Source organism: Phodopus roborovskii, unplaced genomic scaffold (genome assembly GCF_943737965.1).
Source record: "Phodopus roborovskii unplaced genomic scaffold, PHOROB, whole genome shotgun sequence".
Lineage (NCBI taxonomy): Eukaryota > Metazoa > Chordata > Mammalia > Rodentia > Cricetidae > Phodopus > Phodopus roborovskii.
In genome coordinates, this window is record NW_026126516.1 from 9,793,200 (window position 1) to 9,815,032 (window position 21,833).

The following is a 21,833-nucleotide window of genomic DNA, read 5'->3' on the forward strand; positions in this document are numbered from 1 at the left end:
AGACTGGAGGAAGGGAGAAAACTACTCTTACAGGGCCCCCAACAAGCTCTCACTGAGTTGGGGTTCCATCAAAGGCTTTCATTGAGTTAGAGCTCTCTCCAAAACTCGCACTGAGTTGGAAGCCTCCTACAAGCTCTAATTGATTTGGGGACTACCACCAATGCTTTCACTAAGTTGGGGGCTCCCACCAAGGTTCTCATTGAGTTGGGGGCCCCTTAAGGCTATCAATGAGTTAGGAGATTCCCTCTAAGTCTTGCTTTGAGTTGGGGCTTCCAATAAGGCTATCATGTGTTGTGGGCTCCCTCTAAGGCTTTCATTGATTTCAGGGATTCCTCCAAGGTTCTGGTTGGGTTTGGGTCTTCCTTCAAGGCTCTCTTTGGGTTTGCAGTTCCCTCCAATGCTCTCCTTAAGTTGTTTGCTCTCCACTAATGCTTTTGTTAAGTTTTGGGCTCCCTCAAGACTGTTACTGAATTGGGGGGCTCTTTCTGAGGCTCTCATTGAGTTTGGAGATCCCTATAAAGTTCTCACTGAGTTAGGAGTTCCCTTCAAGGTTCTTCTTAATTTGAGGGCTTTCTCTAATGCTCTTTATTGAGTTGGGACCTCTTTCTAAGGATTTTATTGAGTTGGGGGCTTCCTCTAAGGCTTTTATTGAATTTGTGTTCCCTCTAAGACTCTTGTTGAGTTGGGAATGCCCTGTAAGGCTCTCATTGATTTGGGGTCTCTCTCCAGAGCCCCCCCTTTTTTTTTTTTTTTTTTTTTTTTGAATCAGCAGTTCTCTCTAAAGCTCTTACTGAGCTTGCAAAACACTCTTTCTGGATATCGTAGACTGCTACAACCCCTGCCCCTCAGTCCAGAAATAAACACCTGTGGTCCCTATCTCCTTTCTCTTGGACACAGCCTCATTTTCATGCTTGCCTATATCCAGTGGCTATGCACTCCATATATGTACTCCCTAGAAATTATCAGAAACCCTCAAACAGAAAATCTGTTATGCTCCAACCAGCATCCTGGTTCCAAGTAAACCTCCATAATGGATTCTAGAGGAACAGAAAGAAGGTCATCAGGAGTGGACCTGAGCCATCCAAGAGACTCTCCCAGGCAGATGGAGATATTGCTGAGTGGTAAACTGTCTACCAGCTTTTCTAATGCTGTGAGTTCAATGTCCAAAGCCATGGTTTGTTTGTTTGTTTGTTTGTTTGTTTGTTTACAAAACAGGACTAATGTGCATCTGAGGACCAGGCATTCTGTGGGGACTCTACCTGGGTTAGAAAGGTGCTGAGGGGACCAGGGAGCAGGACATCTGATGACAGGGATAGCAAGAAGCTGTGAAAATGTAGACAAGTGTGTGCTGTATCTGCAGCTGGGCTAAAACAAAGGGACAGTGTTAGGGTGAAGGGAAGTCATATGCAGCTCAGTGAATACAGTGCTTGCCCAGCTCACAAGATGCTCTGGGTCCATGCCTTAGCACCACCCAAAATGGAAGTGTGGCTGACACATGGAATTCCAGAACTCTGAAAGGTAAAGGAAAAAAGACCAGGAGTTCATCTTTGGATGCAGAGCCAGCTCAAGGCCAGCCTGTGTTATGTGAAACCCAGACTGGAAAAATAAGATAGATAATAGACAGACAGACAATACATAGGCAGATGATAGATAGATAGATAGATAGATAGATAGATAGATAGATAGATAGATAGATAGATAGGGAGATGCCATTCTGTATACATATTTATCATACTGGTTAATGAATAAAGCACTGCTGGCCAATAGGAAAGGAAGATAGGCGGGACTAGGAGACAAGGAGGAAAGAGGAAGTAGTAAGGAGGAGTCAAGAAGGAAGATGGAGAGAGCAGAACGCCGTCGGCCTCTCTCTCCGGTAAGATAAGACCACGTGGAGATTAATAGAAATGGGTTTATACTTAAGACAGAGCAAGCCGATAAGAAACAAGTAACTGGCCAACAGCATTATATCAAAAACAGAGTCTCGGTGTGTTAATTGGGGCTGGCGCAACGGCAGGACAAGACCAGCGGCGGGCGGGAAAACCTTACTCATTACATAGGTAGATATGTATATACATACACATGTACATACAAACATACATAGATGATAGATAAAACTGTTATAGGGTCAGAGTAGGCCAGAGCTTTCTATGAAGCATGGCTTTACTAGCTCTTTCTGAGACCAAAGCTAGTGATACTCTAGGCAGCTGCCCCTGGGTCATTTTGCATGATGCCACTGAACTAAAGGTCTCTTCCTTTACTGGTTAATAAGGCCAACTGCACTTTGACCTTGGGGTGACAAGGCCCTTTTCACACAGATGGTTCATCTCATCTCTTCCTCTAGTGTTTAGATCTCCTAACGCTCATGCTCATTCGATTTTGATTTCAGGGCACAGAGGTCACTTTCCTCTTCTCTGAAGATGCTCAACTGGCCATGTTCCTGCTGTAATGGGTGTCAGGATGGCCCACCTAGCCAAAGTAACTTTGATTACACACTGCCTAAGCATAAAAGTGAGGTTCACACACACAAAGAATGTTTGCATTCCAGCAATCAACATCCTCCCAGGCTTTGGGAAGGGACCAAGGGGTAAGGAAATGATGCCAGCTAGTCTAGTCAACCCTGGGTTCTAAACCCAAGATGGGGCTTTCAAAGATGGCATACACTCTGACACATCTGAACACCTGGCTCTCCCACAACTTCTGTATGACCTTCGAGAAGTCCTTGGAATCCTCCACATGTTGCCCTTGTTGGATGGCCTGGGCTCTTGGGACCTGAAAGTATGTCAATATGGTGTCCAGTGAGGTGAGTGGCAGGAGCCCGTGAGTCCTAGGTATCTTAGCCTTCTTTGCCTCTCCTGCCCTGCTCTATGCCTATGCTAACGCTATCAACATTGTATGCCTGGAACAGAGGCTGGGACTGTAGTGTGGTCACTGGCACTTTTCCTATGGAAGGAGAACCCCATGATCAGAGCCCCATGTGGGGGTGGGCAGCCTCAGGTTAAGGGGCATGGGGTCCCCAGGGCTTGGCCACTGAAATAGCTGTCATTTCTTCCCTGCCTGTTATCATACTGCTGCTGCAGTTTCTTTCTGGGTTGACAATTCCCTGGGCAGGTCCATGAGGAGAGGGGTACATATCCCAGCTTTCTGGCTGCCTCTTCCCTGGGGCTGGGGTAGAGATGATGCTTCCTACCCTCCAATGCATGGTTCAGGTGTAATTAGTAAGTTTCCCCTTGTTGGTCCTATTGTATGTGCTTCGAAGCCACGGCTGTACCCCAGCCTGTATGTGTGGCAGCTGTCCCTCTGCTGTGTGACTTTCCCTAGGGAGATGTGAACAAACCTCAGATAGGACACTGACACCACACCCCCAACATTATGAAAAAGTACATATAGTCCATTTTTCATCTCCACTCTGTCAATGCTGGATTACAGTCGTGTGCTGCCACGCCTAGCTTTTATGTAGATGCTGGGGCTCTGAGCTGCACCCTCATGTTTGCACAGCTGAGCCATCTCTCCATCCTTCACCCAGCACAGGTATATGAAATAGATGTACAAATCAAATGTTCACTTACGGTGCTTGGTTTTTGTTGTTCTTGTTTTTTTTTTTTTCAAAACAGGGTCTCACTATGTAGTGCTGGCTGTCCTGGAACTTACTATGTAGACCAGGGTGGCCTCAAACGCACAGAGATACGCTTGCTTCTGTCTCCTAATTGCTGGAATAAAGCATATGCCACCATGCATGATTAAATTATAGTTATTAAAAATTCTTTGGTATACATATTTTGCAAATTTATTAAATATTGGGGCAAACTTGCATATCGATGAGGTGGATATATTTCTTTATATAAGTAACTAAATCTTGGCTGAACATTTAATCCTTCGGGACAAAGAACCTCGCAGAAATTTTTCAGAGTTGGTCGATATTTTTGTCTCATGCTCACCGAAGCAGAGAGAACACTGCTTCACACAAGTGCATGGTACAGAAGGGGCAGAAGGGCATTTAGGTCTGTTACAGAAACTGTTGACAATTCTATCCTAATCCTAGGTCAAAATCCATTTAAAGATTTTTTTAAAAAATAAAAATTAAGTCAGCCACTCAAATGGCAGTTTAAAAAAAATCAAACATTTTAACAATAGACTCCAAAGGTATACTAATTTGACGCACACTGTGAAATGATGCTAGGAAAATAGTCAAGGCTTTGATTTCTGTAATTAAACCATTTTGTCTCTATAAAAGCAGGATGCTGTGTATGTGCAGCCAAACACTGCAGTTCATTACATATAGTTGGCTTGTGTTGCAGCCTAGGGGAGACTTTTGTTGGCTGTGCATGGTGAGATGGCATGTGTTTTGCACAAGCATGTTGTGTGTTCGGATCAAGGCTGCAGTGAAATCATGGGATGTAGCCCCTGCTGTATGTTTCGAAATTGGGTAGTAGGATGCCTCTAGATTTACTGTATTTGCTCAAGATTACTTTGAGTATTTAAAGGTCTGAGGTTTTGTTTGTTTTGTTTTCATTTGGGTTTTTTTTTGGGGGGGGGAAGTCCATGGGTTTTTTTTGTTTGTTTGTTTGTTTGTTTTCAAGTTTTTATTTCTGAGACTATTATTTTTTTAAAGACTTATTTTCTTTTAATTATTTGTATATATTCCTGTCTGTGCATGCACCCATGGGTGAATGCCTCTGAAGTCAGATCCCCTGGAACTGGTGTTACCAAGCCTATGAGCAGCCTGTCATGGCTGCTGGGAACTTAATTCAGGTCCTCTGGAAGAGCAGTGCACACTCTTAAACACCAAACCGTCTCTCTGTCCCTTAATATCCTTATTTTTAACATACACTTTTATTAGTTTTAATTGTGTGTTAGTGTTTGTGCCTGTGTAGGATACACATGAGGGTAATGCCTACAGAAGCCAGAGGGTTGGATCCAGTGCAGCTCGAGTGACAGGCCACTGTGAGCTATCTGACATGAGTTTGGAGAACTGAATCCAGCTCGTCTGCAAGAGAACTCGGTTGTCTTAGCCACAGAGCCAGCTTTCCAGCCGCAAGAATATTGTTATGAATGTTTCAAAATTAACTCTTAGGTCAGCACACAATGTGTTCACGACACACGTGTCACTGTTCACTGTACTTGGCTCTCACTTGCCCTTCCCCCACACGCTGGTCCCCTTCTCCCCCACGTAGTCCCAACTTTGCTTTCCCTCTCTTTCCTACCCCCTAAGTACCTATTTCTCCCTGTCATGATTCATTTCTTCAGTTTAATGACGGGGACACACATGTAGAATATACAATAAGTGTGTAATATGTGATTGTGCGTGTGTGCACGGGAACAGCATGTATACAAGTGCCACAGAGGCCAGAGAGGGTGATGGGGGACTGAATCCGCTGTAGCTGGAGTTACAGGCGGCTGTGAACCACCACAGAGGCCAGAGAGGGTGATGGGGGACTGAATCCGCTGTAGCTGGAGTTACAGGCGGCTGTGAACCACCACAGAGGCCAGAGAGGGTGATGGGGGACTGAATCCGCTGTAGCTGGAGTTACAGGCGGCTGTGAACCACCACAGAGGCCAGAGAGGGTGATGGGGGACTGAATCCGCTGTAGCTGGAGTTACAGGCGGCTGTGAACCACCACAGAGGCCAGAGAGGGTGATGGGGGACTGAATCCGCTGTAGCTGGAGTTACAGGCGGCTGTGAACCACCACAGAGGCCAGAGAGGGTGATGGGGGACTGAATCCGCTGTAGCTGGAGTTACAGGCGGCTGTGAACCACCACAGAGGCCAGAGAGGGTGATGGGGGACTGAATCCGCTGTAGCTGGAGTTACAGGCGGCTGTGAACCACCACAGAGGCCAGAGAGGGTGATGGGGGACTGAATCCGCTGTAGCTGGAGTTACAGGCGGCTGTGAACCACCACAGAGGCCAGAGAGGGTGATGGGGGACTGAATCCGCTGTAGCTGGAGTTACAGGCGGCTGTGAACCACCACAGAGGCCAGAGAGGGTGATGGGGGACTGAATCCGCTGTAGCTGGAGTTACAGGCGGCTGTGAACCACCACAGAGGCCAGAGAGGGTGATGGGGGACTGAATCCGCTGTAGCTGGAGTTACAGGCGGCTGTGAACCACCACAGAGGCCAGAGAGGGTGATGGGGGACTGAATCCGCTGTAGCTGGAGTTACAGGCGGCTGTGAACCACCACAGAGGCCAGAGAGGGTGATGGGGGACTGAATCCGCTGTAGCTGGAGTTACAGGCGGCTGTGAACCACCACAGAGGCCAGAGAGGGTGATGGGGGACTGAATCCGCTGTAGCTGGAGTTACAGGCGGCTGTGAACCACCACAGAGGCCAGAGAGGGTGATGGGGGACTGAATCCGCTGTAGCTGGAGTTACAGGCGGCTGTGAACCACCACAGAGGCCAGAGAGGGTGATGGGGGACTGAATCCGCTGTAGCTGGAGTTACAGGCGGCTGTGAACCACCACAGAGGCCAGAGAGGGTGATGGGGGACTGAATCCGCTGTAGCTGGAGTTACAGGCGGCTGTGAACCACCACAGAGGCCAGAGAGGGTGATGGGGGACTGAATCCGCTGTAGCTGGAGTTACAGGTGGCTGTGAACCACCACAGAGGCCAGAGAGGGTGATGGGGGACTGAATCCGCTGTAGCTGGAGTTACAGGTGGCTGTGAACCACCACAGAGGCCAGAGAGGGTGATGGGGGACTGAATCCGCTGTAGCTGGAGTTACAGGCGGCTGTGAACCACCACAGAGGCCAGAGAGGGTGATGGGGGACTGAATCCGCTGTAGCTGGAGTTACAGGCGGCTGTGAACCACCACAGAGGCCAGAGAGGGTGATGGGGGACTGAATCCGCTGTAGCTGGAGTTACAGGTGGCTGTGAACCACCACAGAGGCCAGAGAGGGTGATGGGGGACTGAATCCGCTGTAGCTGGAGTTACAGGTGGCTGTGAACCACCACAGAGGCCAGAGAGGGTGATGGGGGACTGAATCCGCTGTAGCTGGAGTTACAGGCGGCTGTGAACCACCACAGAGGCCAGAGAGGGTGATGGGGGACTGAATCCGCTGTAGCTGGAGTTACAGGCGGCTGTGAACCACCACAGAGGCCAGAGAGGGTGATGGGGGACTGAATCCGCTGTAGCTGGAGTTACAGGCGGCTGTGAACCACCCAACATGGGTGCTGGGAGCTTCACTGGGGCCTCTTAAAGGGTTGCAAGCCCTCTTAACCACTTTCCAGCCCCACTCATACTCATATATATGCCCGCGCGCACATACGTGCACACACACACACACACACACACACACACGTGTGTCTTATTTTTTTCAGCCCACAATATAGATATAGACATATAGTCTTATTTCATGTAACATGAGTTCCAGTTGTATCCACTTCCTAAAAATGTCACTATTTCATTTTCTTTTAAGGCCATGTAAAATTCCTCTGTATATGCATCCTGCAATTTCTTTATCCAGTAATCCGTTGATGGGAATTTAGGCTAGTTCAATTTCCTGGTTATTGTAAATAGCGCTACAGAAGCATGGATGTGCATGGGTCTCTGAGGCACACTGACTTAGACTCTTTCGGTACATACTCGAGCGATATAACTGAGACATGTCATAGTTCTATTATGCTGTCGTTCTACCCTTAGTTTTGGAGACGCCCAGTCCTGGTCCCTACGGTGACTAGACTCTTCTGCTTCCCCATCAGTAGTGAGCAAAGGCTTCACTTTTCCACAGCATCTCCAGAATTTGTTACCTGCTTCCCTTTTTCAGGGTTCATATTTGGTTTATTCTGTGGTTGCTGTTTCTGTTTTGTTGTACGTGCATTCATGTGGGATTGAGAGAGAGAGGAAGAGAGAGAGGTGGAGAGAGGGGGGAAAGAGAGAAAGAGAGAAGGGGGTTCAAGGCATCAGACCCTGGATCTGGAGTTATAGCCCATTGTGAGCTACCCGGCGTCCATGCTTTCATGCTGCTGTCTGACTGAAGGCAGGTTCTCTGCAAGAACAGTACACACTCTTAACCCCTGGGCCATCTCGCCAGCCCGTTACTTGTTCTCTTGAAGGCTGTCGTACTGGCTGCAGTGAGATGGCCTCAGAGTGCGGTTCTGGTTTGCATTTCTCTAGTACTGGTGAAGCTGGTCAGTCCCTGTCATGTTTACTGGTCATCTGTATTTCATCCATGAGAACTCACTGGCCCTTTTGTTGATCAGATGATTTGTTTCTGGGGTGTTTAGGTTTTGCAGTTCTTTCTGTGTTTGGATTTTACTTCTCTGGCAGATGTTTGACTGGCAGAGGTTTTCCCCTGCTCTGCAGGCCAGCTGTCTCTTTACTCTGGTGGTTACTGCATTTGCCAATCCCGTGCCATCCATTGTCTGCGTCATAAGATTATGTCCAGTGCTACTACAGTTCTCTTTAAAAAATCCTTGCCTGCTCTGTATCTTGAAGAATTTCCCTGTGGTTTCTCTCTAGCAGTTTTAAAGTTTCAGGTCTTGTAGTGGGGACTTTGATTCATTTGGAATAGATCTTTGTTCGGGGTGAGAGATAGAAATCAAGTTTCATTCTTCTTCAAGTGAGAATCCAGGTTTCCCTTCACCATCGTTGAAGAGACCATCTTTCCTCTAATGTATGTTTTCTCAAAACAGGTGGCTGTGGCTATGTGGACTTTTCTGGGCCCTCTGTTCCATTCTGTTGATCCACATATCTGTTCCACGCCACTGCCACACCATCTTTGATATCATGGCCTTGAGATAGAAGTTAGGCTTAGGGAGCGTGGGAGCCCTGTAGTATTGCTCTTCTGTAAGAACTACATTGGTTATTCAGGCCTATAGTGGTGTTAATGTGAACTTGACACAAGCTGGAGTCACCTGAGTAGAGAGCCCAAGCAGAGGGGTTGTCATGGTTTTCATAATTAGTATAGGAAGACCCACCCGGAATGTGGGCAGCACCTGCTGGTGGAAGCCAGATACAAGGGGGCGTGGCAGGAGGAACATTATCTGCTTTTGTGGGCTTAGACTTCTCTCTTGCAGTTGATTGATACCATTGCTGGTGCCGCTGCTGCTGCCACACCGCCACCGATGATGATGATAATGATGATGATGATGATTCCTTTATGAATATCAAAACCATCATTACTAGACTTCCATCATTGATTAAGGACCAGCGCCCCTACTGGAACCTTCCATGGTTTTGGCACCATGTTGGAAGTGCTAAGACACCCAACCTAGCCGTCTGAGTAACTGTAAGCCTGTTGGCTTCTCTGGCTACTGTGTCTCACTCAAGTTCCAGGAATTCTGATGCCTTGCTACACAAAGCACAGGCATAGGCACACGCGCGTGTGCGTGCGCGCACACACACACACACACACACACACACACACGAGAGAGAGAGAGAGAGACAGAGTGAGAGAGAGACAGCAGGCAGGCAGGCAGGCAGGGAAATGCATCTTTACAAAACCTAGAAATCAATAGCAAGAAAAACTATGGGATTATGCAAATACATGGACAAGGAACAATGTACTCCTGAATGACTCATGATTCCTTGAAGAAATCAGAGAGGGAAACAGAAAGCTGTCAGAGGTCTGGTAAGATGGCCAAGTGGTTATAGACTCTGAATCTCTATTCTTCATTTATTGATCTGGAGTCTGACTTGCTCTTACATTATCAAAGCCTGAAGGTGCATTATTATTGATGTGAGCCCTCTGGTCTATTTTGGATGCAGGCACTCACAGTGGGCTTCCATCTTGCCACGTGGGGTTTGGTATGCTGTGTTTTCATTTTCATTTAACTCTAGAAAGCTTTTAATTTTTTTCTTCTTGATTTCTTAAATGACCCATTCATCATCCAATAGAGCGTTATTTAATGCCCAGGGGTTTGCGTATACTCTAGTTTTTCTTATTGTTGAGTTCTAACCTTCTTCTAATGTAATCAGATGCTATTTCAGTTTTCCAATATTTGTTATTTGATTTGATTTGTAGCCTGTTATGTGATCTATTTCAGAGACAGGTCCATGAGCTCCTAAGAAGAATGGATATTCATTCTGTAGTGTTTGGATGGAATGTTCTGTGTATGTGTATTTGGTCTATTTGATCAATGATGTCATTTAACTGAGATTTTTTTTCTGTTTATATTTTTGTCGGGATGAGCTGTCTATTTGGATGGATAGGGTTCTGAAGTCACACAATTATTGTGTGGGGGTTAACCTGTGACCTTACCTCTAGCAGCATTTGTTTTATGAAATTGGGTGCATTTTTGTTTGAATTGTGATGTCCTCTTGGTGAATTACTTCCTTTGTCGGTATGAAATGACCTTTATAACGCCTGACTAATTTTTGTTTGAAGTCTATCTTGTCAGATATTATAACAGTGACACCTGCTTGCTTCCTAGTTCACTTGGAATACCTTTTGTTTTTTATCCTAAGGTAACATCTTTCTTTGACGGTGAGGGTTATTTCTTAGAAAAACAGATAGATGGATCCTACTTTCAAACCCAATCAGCTAGCCCTTGTCTTTTGACCAAGGACTTTGTTTAATATTCAGTTATTGAAATATATATACACACACATATATATATATGTATATACATATATATTTATAATCATTTTGTTTGTTTTTATACTATTTGGCATTTTTTCTAGTATTCATTTGCTTAATTACTGTTCTACTGGGGTTTGTTCTTTCCTGTAATGTCCTGGATATATGTTTTTTCCCTCGGACCAAAGGATTCTGTCTAGTGTCTCTTGTAGGGCTGTCTTAGTGGCCATAGACTCTGTCAGTCCTTTGTTTCTTCCTCCTTGGAGTGTAGATTTACTGAGCATAGTCATCTGGGTTGGCAGCTGCAATCTTGCAAATGAAGATGCTTCACCCCAAGCTCTCCTGTGGAGAAATCTGCTTATTCTGATGGCTTTGCCTTTAAATGCAATTTGGCATTTCTCTCTTGTAGCTTTTAATATAATTTCCTTGTTTTATATAGTTAGTGTTTTAACTATAATATAATACAAAAAAATTCTCTGGCTTTGCCCCTTTAATGTTCTGAAAGCCACCTGTACCTGGGTAGACATCTCTCTTCTTAAATTTGGAGACATTTCTGTTATAATCTTGTTGAAAATGCCATTGGAGTGAAGTTCTTCTCCTTCTAAGCCCATGATTTTAGATTTGTTCTTTCCATGGTGTCCCATAAATCTTACATGGTCTGATCAGACTTTTAAATTACTTTGTCTTTGCCCTTGACTGTTTCAATTCTTCTACCTTATATTTGCTCCCTGGGAGTCTCCTTTCTGTGATCCTCTCTCTTGGTGAAGCTTTCCATGGAGCCTTTAATTTGGCTTTGTGGGTTTTTCATTTCCAGAAGCATTTCAATTTGGTTCCTCTTCAACAATTCTATCTCTTTATTGAATTCTATTCTTATAACCCATTTTGACTTCTATATTTCATTCAAGTATTGTTTGTACTCTCTTGGAATTCATTCAAGAATCTGTGGACTCTTTGATCTCTTTAAATATATTTCTAACCATTCTTTTAATTATTTGAGGTTTCATCTATAAAAGTTTATTCATATTGAGGGATCATTACTCAAGGTAATTTTTGGAGGATCAATGTTGTCTTGGTTTTTCATGCATCGAGACTCACACATCTGGGGATACATTTTAAAATCTTATTTAAGTCACCTTGAGTCCTTCAGTGGCAAGTTCGCAGTGAGCCAAAAAAGACTCTGTTCAGAGTTTAGTATCGTTTTCCCTCAGGGGTCAGGTTCAATCCCACTAAGAGTTGAATACTTTGTGTAACAGTCACAACCAAAGGCATAAGCACTTAAAAATATAGAAATAAGTAACTAAAAAAAAATTACCCCTAGCCAAAAATCATTCTAGCAAGGTAGAAAGTATGAATGGAAATAGAAAAGAAAGTGGGTTAAGATTATTGGTTGTTATTGCGTTGCTAGAGAAATGGTAGGTAGTAGTAACAGGGGTAATACTTAGACAAAACTGGAAAGATGAGGCACTTTTGACTTAAGTTAGAATGAGAGGAGAGATTACAAACATGTAATCAGATGTGCAGAACTGTGCAGACTAGGCCTTGGAATCCGAGACACCGAGAGCTTGCGAACCCGGCTTAACTTTGTTGTTGTTGCTGCTGATGTCGCTTATTTTGTGACTTTTCAGAAAGGAAAGTTTAGAAGGAGAAACTAAAGTGAAAAGAAGGGTAAAATCAGAGCACTATGGATCTGGCTTGCTCAGTTGAAGTGGGCATTAAGTAAGGAATAAATGTGAAGAGGGAGACCGAGGAGAGGATGGGATGTATGGAGTGTGGATCCATCTGCCCTGATTGCTGGGTTTAGTCTTCAGCCTCAATGTATATCCCGGAAGGCTGTCACATCCCCGGGCACGTCTGAGCAATGCTGGTCACAGATGCTGACTATGCTCTTGGGCAGGGCTGTCCTTGCCTTCAGGTTTTCTGTTAACAGATCGGATTATACATCCTGCTCGGCAATGCAAGCAGTGTTTCACCCATGCAATCTCAGGCTGGTCTCCTAAACCTCTTAGGAGTCCCTTGGTGAATGCTGGCTTCATATTATACTTCCCAATCTATTGTGCTGCTTAGAGCCCGTGTTCAAATTCCCCTACAAGACTCTGGTTTTGATCAGGGCTTCTATCTTGCTGATGATGGCGTGGTTCTGACTCAAAAATTTTCTCCTTCAATGTATAACATTTCTCTAGTCCAGTTTCAGTACATACTATCCAGCGACACTGTCTCTGGGGTTCCCTAGGGTGTGGTTCACAGAAGATCGTAGATTGTTGAACCACAGTGCTGCAGGGGTCTCTCTGAAATGGCAGCCTTCTACTACTCTAGCCAACTGCCAAGTGTTGAGAGGAGAGGGTATTCCTAGCATCCTCACTGAGCATCAGTTTGCCACACTGGGTCCTGCTTTGTTTCTGCTCACTGGAAGTTTGTTTGTTACTGACATTTCAGGGCAAGTTTTCTGAGTTTCTCTGTCTTAAGCTGTGTTCCTCACAGTCCATCTGTTTCTTCCCACTGGGAGAACAGAGAGCCCCTCAAACCAAAACAGTCTCCCCGGGGTGGACTCTGAACTTTGTTGCTCTGCAAAATTCCTCATTTTACTTGGTTATTAAATATCTGGGTATCATCTACACCTTCTGATATCCATTTTTTAATTTTCCCATTTGTTTTCTAGAAATACCATGCTGGGGTTATCAGCTGTCTTTCCAGTCTGAGGTTTCTTTATTGATTTTGTGTTCAGAGAACCTCTCTGGAAAAAAGAGAGGGGAATTGAAATATCTGGACTCATCTGACCTTTTAGTTTTAGGAGAAATTGTGTTCGATTTTATTAAATGGGGAAATGTTTAATGCACAGCAGGGCAGTTGTATATATGAACCCACAGTGTCTGTGACATACACAAGACACACATATGTGTTTACAATGGATGCTTCCTGTTGAATGATTCTTATTAATATGTTGTAGCCTTTTTTATGTCTTCTAATTTTGTTCAAAGTCTACCTTTTTGGATATGAGCATAGTTATGTCAACTTTTGCTCCATTTTCTGTTTGTTTGATATATTCTTCTCTGTTCTTTGGCTCAGGCTGTGGATGTCCTTCTCAGTAAGATATGTTTCTTGGAAACAACAGATACTTGGATCTAGTCTTTTATTTTAATTTTATGCTTTTTCTCCTTTTTATTGTTTGAGACTTTCACACATGCATCCTGAGGTGGCTTGAATAGGAGTGATGCCTATATGGTCATACATTTGAAAGCTTGGTCGTTAGGGAGTGATGCTACTTGACAGAGATCAGGAGGCGTGGCCTTGCTGGAGGAAGTGTGTCACTGGGGGGGGGGGTGCTTTAGGGTTTCAAAAGCCCATGCCAGGCCCAGAGTCTCTCTCTCCCAGCTCTCTGTGGATCTGGATGTCCAACTCTCAGCTTCCCCTGCACCACGTCTGTCTGCACATTGCCAAGCTCCTCACCTTGATGATAACAGACCAAGCCTTTGAAACTGTAAGACAGCCCCAGTTAAATGCCTTCTTTTGTAAGAGTTACCATAGTCATAGTGCCTCTTCCCAGCAAAAGAACACTGACTAAAGCAGAAGTTAGCTCCAGGAACTAGGATGTTGCTATGACTGGCCTGACCATGCTTCTGGTTGGCAGCAGGTAGACTTTGGAACTTTAGCAAATCAGCTGGGCACTTCGAGCAAGGGATTCATGGGCCATACTACTAGAAGTATGGAAGATAGCGGTGCAGAGAAAAAATGCCGATTATCAGGGTCTGACTCAAGAGATTTCTGAGGAGAATTATTAGTAAGTGAACCTTGAGCTCGCTCTTGTGATATTTTGGCAAAGAACATGGCTGCATTTTGCCCTTGTCCAAAAAGTCTGCCTGAGGCTAAATTGAGGAGGAAATTTCAAGACAGCCTAATAGTGACTCCGTTGTGCGGCATTTACTGGCCACTCTTCTGCAGGTCTATAATGGAAGAGACACAGCGCAAGGAAAAGCAAAGTGCAGTCTGAGGAGGAAAGGGGCAGCAGGGAGTGTCATTATGCTGTGTCCAGTGTTGAAGGAATAAAAATAAAAGCTTAAAGAGAACCCTAAAGCTAAATCTGTGAAAGGAAATTAGAGAAAAGCTTAAGTGCTGTGAAACCTTTGAAAACAGCAAACTGGTAAAAATGTATCTGAATGAAGGGGCCAGGTTCCTGCTCCAGCAAGCAGCGAGCGGGACTTGATGAAGCCGGGAGGGTGAAGCCTTGATCTCCTCCTCAGAGTCCCCAAGATGCTGGAGATGCCAAAGCCATGGGACATCTGTTGAGAAAAGCTCCTAGCAGGGACTGGGACCTGCCCAAGAGAGAGAAGTGTGTTGCAGTCCACAAAGCTGAAATGAGTTGGAGCTCTGGAGAGCCCTTTGGCATCGGGTGTGGAGATGCAGGGTTTGACGTTCACCCTGCTGGTTTTCAGTTTTACTTTGGTCCAGCATTTCCTTGGCATGCTCCCTTTCCTCCTTGTTTTTTTTTTTTTTTTTTTTTTTTTTTTTGGGGGGGGAAAGGGGTGGTAATGTATGACCTGTGCCATTGTATGTTGGAAGTATATGATCTGCCTTTTGATTTTAACTCTACAGGGGATTACAATAAAGAGATTGCCATGAATCTCAGGGGAAAAAAAAAAAACTTTTGGAATTTGAAACAAGTTGAGACTATTATAGACCATGGGTAGTTTTGAAGTTGTGCAGAATGCATGTTGCATTACGATATGGCTGCAAGCCTGTAGGTACCAGGGAGTGGAGTGAAGTGGTTTAAACAGGAATGGCCCTATTAGGCTCATATATCTGAACGCTTGGTCTTCCAGGATTGTCAGGAATTAGATGATGTGACCTTGTTGGAATAGGTCTGGCCTTGTTTGAGGAAGTGTGTCACTGAGGCTGAGCTTTGGAGTTTCAACAGTTTCAGCCATGTCCAGTGTCTCTCTTCCTGCTGCTTGTGGATCGTGATGCAGAATTCTCAGACCCTTCTCCTGCACTATGTCTATCCGTCTGCCATCCTGTTTTCCTGCCATGCTGATAATGGACTAAACCTCTGGAACTCTAAGCAAGCCCCATTTATAAGAGTTTCCATGGTCACGGTGTTTCTTCACAGCAATAGAACACTCTCTAAGATACATACAATATGTTTGAATCAAATACACCCCATTATTCCCTTCCCTAAAATTCTACCACTTTCCCCTCCCAACTGTATATGCTAGTTTTAAAGGAACAGAGTTCACCCAGTGGTCTCTATATGTGCATAGGGTTAGGACCATCTACTGTGAGTGTTGGTAGCTTCTCTTACCCCTGACTCTCTGTCCCCAGAAGACATAAATTGCCAACAGTTCTTCATGGAAGGAAAGGACTTCATGATTCCCTCCTACTCCATTCTTGGATTTTGATTTTGTGTAGGTCTTCTGCACCCTGTCACAACACTGTGGATTCATATGTGCAATGGCTCTGCTGTGCCTGGAAAACATTGTGTCCTGTAGACATTCACTGTCTCTGGCCCTGTCAATCTATCCACACCCTCTTCCGCAATGATCCCTGAGCCTGAGAATGGGTGTACATGACATAAATGTCCCATTCAGGATTGCTCACTCTATGGCCCCTTATTATCTGAATGCTGATTAGTTGTGAGTCTTTGTGTTAATAACCTTTGGTGCAAAAAGAAGGATTTCTGATGAGGGTTAAGAGATACACTAATCTATGGATATAGTAAGTCATTAGCAATTGATTTAACACTGTTCGTTTGGCAGAATCACAGTATTAGGTTCTCCTCTAGGGCCTATGGTCTCACAGATTCTTGTTTCCAGTAATGGTACCAGGAGTGGATTACATCTTGTGGAGCAGGCCTCAAATTCACCCCTATAATAGTCATGCTACTTACTATTCCACCAATATGTTTGTTTTGCCAGGCTGGTCATTGTTGCAGCTTGCTTAGTTCGGAGCTAGGTGCAATCGGTGATCATTTTCTCCTCTGGTCTAGATCTAACTTTTAAATCTTTTAAATCTGAGTATTGTTTGGTGAGTCCAGGTCAGGTTATTATTAGAGGAGTTTACTAATTCTTGTGATTGCCTTGTTTTTCTCATTGCCTGGGTTACTTTGTGTTTGTTTTATTGTTTTGCTTCTGTTTCTCCATCTCCCCTGTTAGCATTAAGAGTTTGCTGTTTTAGTGAGTGGACCATGATTGGATTCCCTCCTTGGTTCCTTTGCGTAGACTTAATACGCCTTGTATTCTCACGACTAATACTTCCTCCCCTTGACATAGCATTTTTAGAAATTTTCTGTAGTTCTGACTTGATGGTTACACCTTAGTTTGTGAATGAAATACCCTTATTTCTCCATCAATATTAAAAAGATATTTTTACTGGAAAAGTAGTCATGGTGACAAGTATTTATTTTCATGGCTTTAATAAATCATCTTATGCTTCCCCAGCTTTGATATGAGCTGATGCAAGGTATGGCATTATTCTGATGTTTCTGTCTTTATAAACAAATTATATTTTCTCTTACACTTTTTAATATTGTTCCTTCCCTGCTTTGTGTTTTTGATATCTTTACTATGATATGCCTTGTAGAGATTCCTGTCTGGTCATGTTTACATAAATGCCATTTTCTCTATGGGGGGGGGGTTGCTGTAATAAGTGAATAGATCCCTTAAGGGTTTAATGTTTATCTAACCTTTATTCTATCTCATAGATCATGACATTTTATCTCTTGACCATATCCAATGTCACCATTCTTACTTTTCCTATTAATATTTGAATAAAGTATGATGGGAGATGTCATTTTGTAAATATGTTTCTCTCATTGGTTAATGAATAAAGCACTGTTGGCAAATAGGAAGGCAAGGTAGGCAGGACTAGGAGACAAGGAGGATCCTGGGAGGAAAGGGGTGGTAGAGAGGAGTTGAAATATAGGACCAAGAGGAGTAAGAGGTCCAGACCCTCTCTCTGGTAAGATAAGACCAAATGGAAACACTTAGATTGTTAGAAATGGGTTAATATTTAAGACAGAGCTAGCCAATAAGAAGTTCTAGCCATAAGTCAACAACTTTATATCTAATACAGCGTTTCTGTGTGTTATTTGGGACTGATGTGGTTTTGGGACCAGGCTGGCGGGAAACTGCTTGTAACAAAATGGCACCTACAACATGGGTACAAAGAACTTCCACTTAAAACTTGGCAAAGGTTTAAAAGGGATTTTAGAAACAAAAGAACAGAGACATACAAGGCTTCCTGGTAGCAGCATTTTTCTCTGGTGGGCTCTGTTTTGCTAGAGACATTAGAGACTCGCACAGCTCCTTTAAGGGAGGTTCCCTTGCTCAGCATAAGCAGAAAATACTGCACAGCTCTTTTAAGAGGCCCTGCTAACAACTGAATGCTGTATAGGACAGCTGGCAGTGTCAGTGACCACCTCTCCAAGCCCGCAGCTTAGACCAAGGCAGTGAGCACAGCTCTCAGTGTTGGGGGTAAACGTACCCCTGCCATCTTGGATAGACAGAGGCTAAAACAGCTGTGGCTTTCATTTTAGCAATGTTGTTCTTTAGCAGATAAAAGACTCGTGGCCAGAAAAAGATAAAGATTTACAGTAAAGACAGATGCAGATAAAGAAAAACCTCCAAACGTTTACAGCATGTTTAAAAATTGTACTTAGGCTTGGGAGAGAAAAAGAAACATGATAAAGTGGTTTTAAAAAAAAATAGAGAGTATCTGGGAGTGGTGGCCCACGCCTTTATTCCCAGCTCTCAGGAGGCAGAGGCGAGCAGACCTCATGAGTTCAAGGCCAGCCTGGTGTACCATGGCAGCCAAGGTTACACAGAGAAACCCTATCTCAAAAAATGAAAAAGTAGAAGTAAAAAAATAGAATAATAAAAAAGCCACGTGAAGATGGGAAATGCACAGAGAGTCTGGATCCTGTGTGCTATTGTGTTGCCTTTGAATTGCTCAATTGCTAAGGAAGGAACAACAATTGCTACAATACACTTGATTATCAATGCTGCTGAATTACTCCAACTTACATGTTTTAAAAATGTTTTGACTTCAAAATTTAAGTCTAAGGACAAGTTTCCACAGAAAATGAAAAGCTGTGGATTCCTCCCAGACCAAAATGGTTTGATGAAGCCAGAACCCCCCGAAACAGCGTCCCAGGTGATCCAACATTCAAAACAGCTGGGACAAGGCAGCCTTGCAGACCACTATAGCCAGGATTTCAAGGGAGAAATGATACAGGAATGAATATTTTGCATTAGTGTGGATTTTCATTTATTGATACAAATTTAAGGTCAATTTTTTGTGATGTGTAAATTTCTCCTCTTGTTTAGTTATTTTGTTTATACAGATCTTTTAAAATGTAATGCATAATTAAATACAGATTGTATATAATCACCTATAATAGTCAAAACTTACAGTTATGTTAGTTAAGATTTCTAGATATACAGAGATATATTTGAGATGAATAAGTATTCTTCAAACCTTTCAAAGATCTACAGAATATGGCATTTAAAATGGTTTAGGGTTTTTCTTAACAGTGAGACATAACTGCTCCTGGCAACACCACTTGGGTCAGAAAGGAAGATGGACATCGAAGAAACTTGTTATGGAACTTGCTTCCAGTATGGCAAGACTAGCCATTTGGACAAGATACTGTTCTTGTCTGGACTGTTTGACTTTATGCTTTATAAACTGAACATGCAGGACCCACAGGAAAGTGACTGCTGATTTAAGATGAACATTGCTACAGGATTCCTGCTTCATGGAAGAGTCTGACAGACATTCTGCAGGACACAGAGAAAAGTGACTGACAAACTGCCAATACAGGTGGACAGTTTAAAGTTTCCTGCTTTACTGAGGAGTCTACCAGACACACTATGACCTATAGGCTGATGATGGAACATTACAGAAGAACTTCTGGTGACTTCCCACCAGCAAGTTGTCTCTGTCATTTCTAGAGTTTATATCCTTCTGTGGTCTTTGATGGAGTTGAAGACAGATAGTTATGGTTATAGTTTCCCTTAGTTAGGATTGAAGATAAGTTACATATAAGACTTTAGACTCACAAAGATAGGATAGATGATGGAATGTTTTCTTTAAATCTTGCTGAATATTAATGGACTAAATATTGTTAACTATAGTTTTTATTTGATAACTGTTTTGTATATATTTTACTATGTTAAAATTAAAACCCTTCTTTTCATTTAGACAGAAAAGAGGAGATGATAGACGATGTCATTCTGTAAATATGTTTCTCTTTTTGGTTAATGAATAAATCACTGCTGGCAAATAGGAAGGCAAGATAGGTGGGACTAGGAGTCAAGGAGGATTCTGGGAGGGGTAGTAGAGAGGAGTCAAAATGTAGGACCAAGAAGAGTAAGAGGTCCAGACCCTCTTTCTGGTAAGACAAGACCATGTGGAAACACTTAGATTGTTAGAAATGGGTTAATATTTAAGACAGAGCTAGCCAATAAGAAGCTCTAGCCATAAGCCAACAGCTATGTTTCTAATACGGCGCTCTAGGACCATGCTGGTGGGAAACTGCTTGAACAGAAGTATTTCCCCAACATAGTTCTCCTTTTTTGATATTCTTTGTCCTGCTTGCTTGAGCCGTTGGTGACTCTCTCCACTGTGTATTATTTGCTTCGTTGAGGTTTTCACTTCCAATCTGATACATTTTCCTTGCTGATACTTACTTCTACTTTGATTATTTTATCATACATTTTGAGGATGTTTTACTCTGTTGATGATTTTCCTCTCCAGATCTTGAGTTGAATTCTCCTGCCTATTTATACCAACTTGCAAGCCATTGATCATTTTCACCAGAAAACATTTCCAGTCACCTGGCACTTTATTTATCTTAGTGCCCTTGAGCTCAGTCGTTGAGGAGGCGCAGTCTTTGGGGGGGGGCTGTATTGTCCTCCTTCCTTTTTTCATTTCACTGCTGTAATCTGTGCATCTATTGACTTGGGTACCTCTTCTGTGCTTTTCCGTTGTTTTTTTAAATTGTGAATCTTATTGAGCAGTCTACTCTGGAAGGCACCCACAGTTTCAGTTCGTGGGGGGAAATCATACTGCTACAACAGCAATGATATCAACATACATACGACATAGAAATTCACTTTAAAAACCAACTGCAGCTCACGAGTATATCACCAATGACTGTGATCTTGGAAATGGAAAACTACTGCAGAACATGCGTTGAAGCTGTGCCCATAATTTGTTTGTTTGTTGGCAGCTGGACTCAAACTAGAGTCATTTAGGAAGAAGAAACATCAACTGAGGGATTACCTTAATCAGATTGGCCCGTAGTAGGTCTTTGAGTCGTTTTCTTAATTAATAATTGGTGTGGGAATCCCCAGCCACCCACTGTAGGTGATGCTAACCCTGGACAGGTGGTCCTGGGGAGCAAGCCAGTAATGAGCATTCCTCCATGGTCTGTGCTTCAGGACCCATCACCTGCCTCCTTCCTCAAGTTACTACCTTGAGTTCCCTTCATGAAATAAACACTTTCCTTCCAAAATGACTTTTTGTCATAGTGTTACAGCTATAAAAATCAAAGTAGAACAGGAGTCAGAAATTATTTGAGGCAAGCGTGGCAGTAGAATCTGATTGAGATAAAGGAAGGAGGTACTGAAAGGGAAGAGTGCCATGTTAGACAGGTGAGGAGAGACAGAACAAGGCAAGCAGAGAATAATGCCAATAATGCCAGGGAGGAGACAGAACAAGGCTGGGGATAGGAAAAATGCCAACAAAGCAGCAAAGAAGATTTCTTAATAATGAAGCAGTTCAAAAATTAGGAAACTATAAAAACAATACTAAAACTTAAAAACAAGTATTAGAGGAGAACCCCAATAAGGTAAAGTCAAAATGCTAGAGAGGACTAAAGAAGCACAGAGTAGGACTGTATGAAACTATGGCAAAGAAAGAATATTGTTCCCCAAGGGGGAAAAAATGTAACAAAATTAGACGAACTTAGGAAGAGAAATGACAAATAGAGACATCAAAATTTTAAAATAGCAAGCAAACATTCTACTAACTGCATAGGGATAAAGAAAATGACAAGGGGGAGGAAATCATAGGGGAAAAGGAAAAGACAAGGGGAAAGGGAAATTATAGTGGAAAAGGGAATGACAAGGGAAGATAAAGGATGAGATGTTAGAGCGGCTTTATTCTGAATTCTTGAAGACTGTAGACTGCCTATTGTCTTCACGAAAAGTGGGCATTGAACTCTCGTCAACTCTATTTATTTACTTATTTATTTTTAGTATTAAAAACTTTAATTTATACTTTTGGTTGTGAGCCTAGCCTTTAACGGCTGAGCCATCTCTCAAC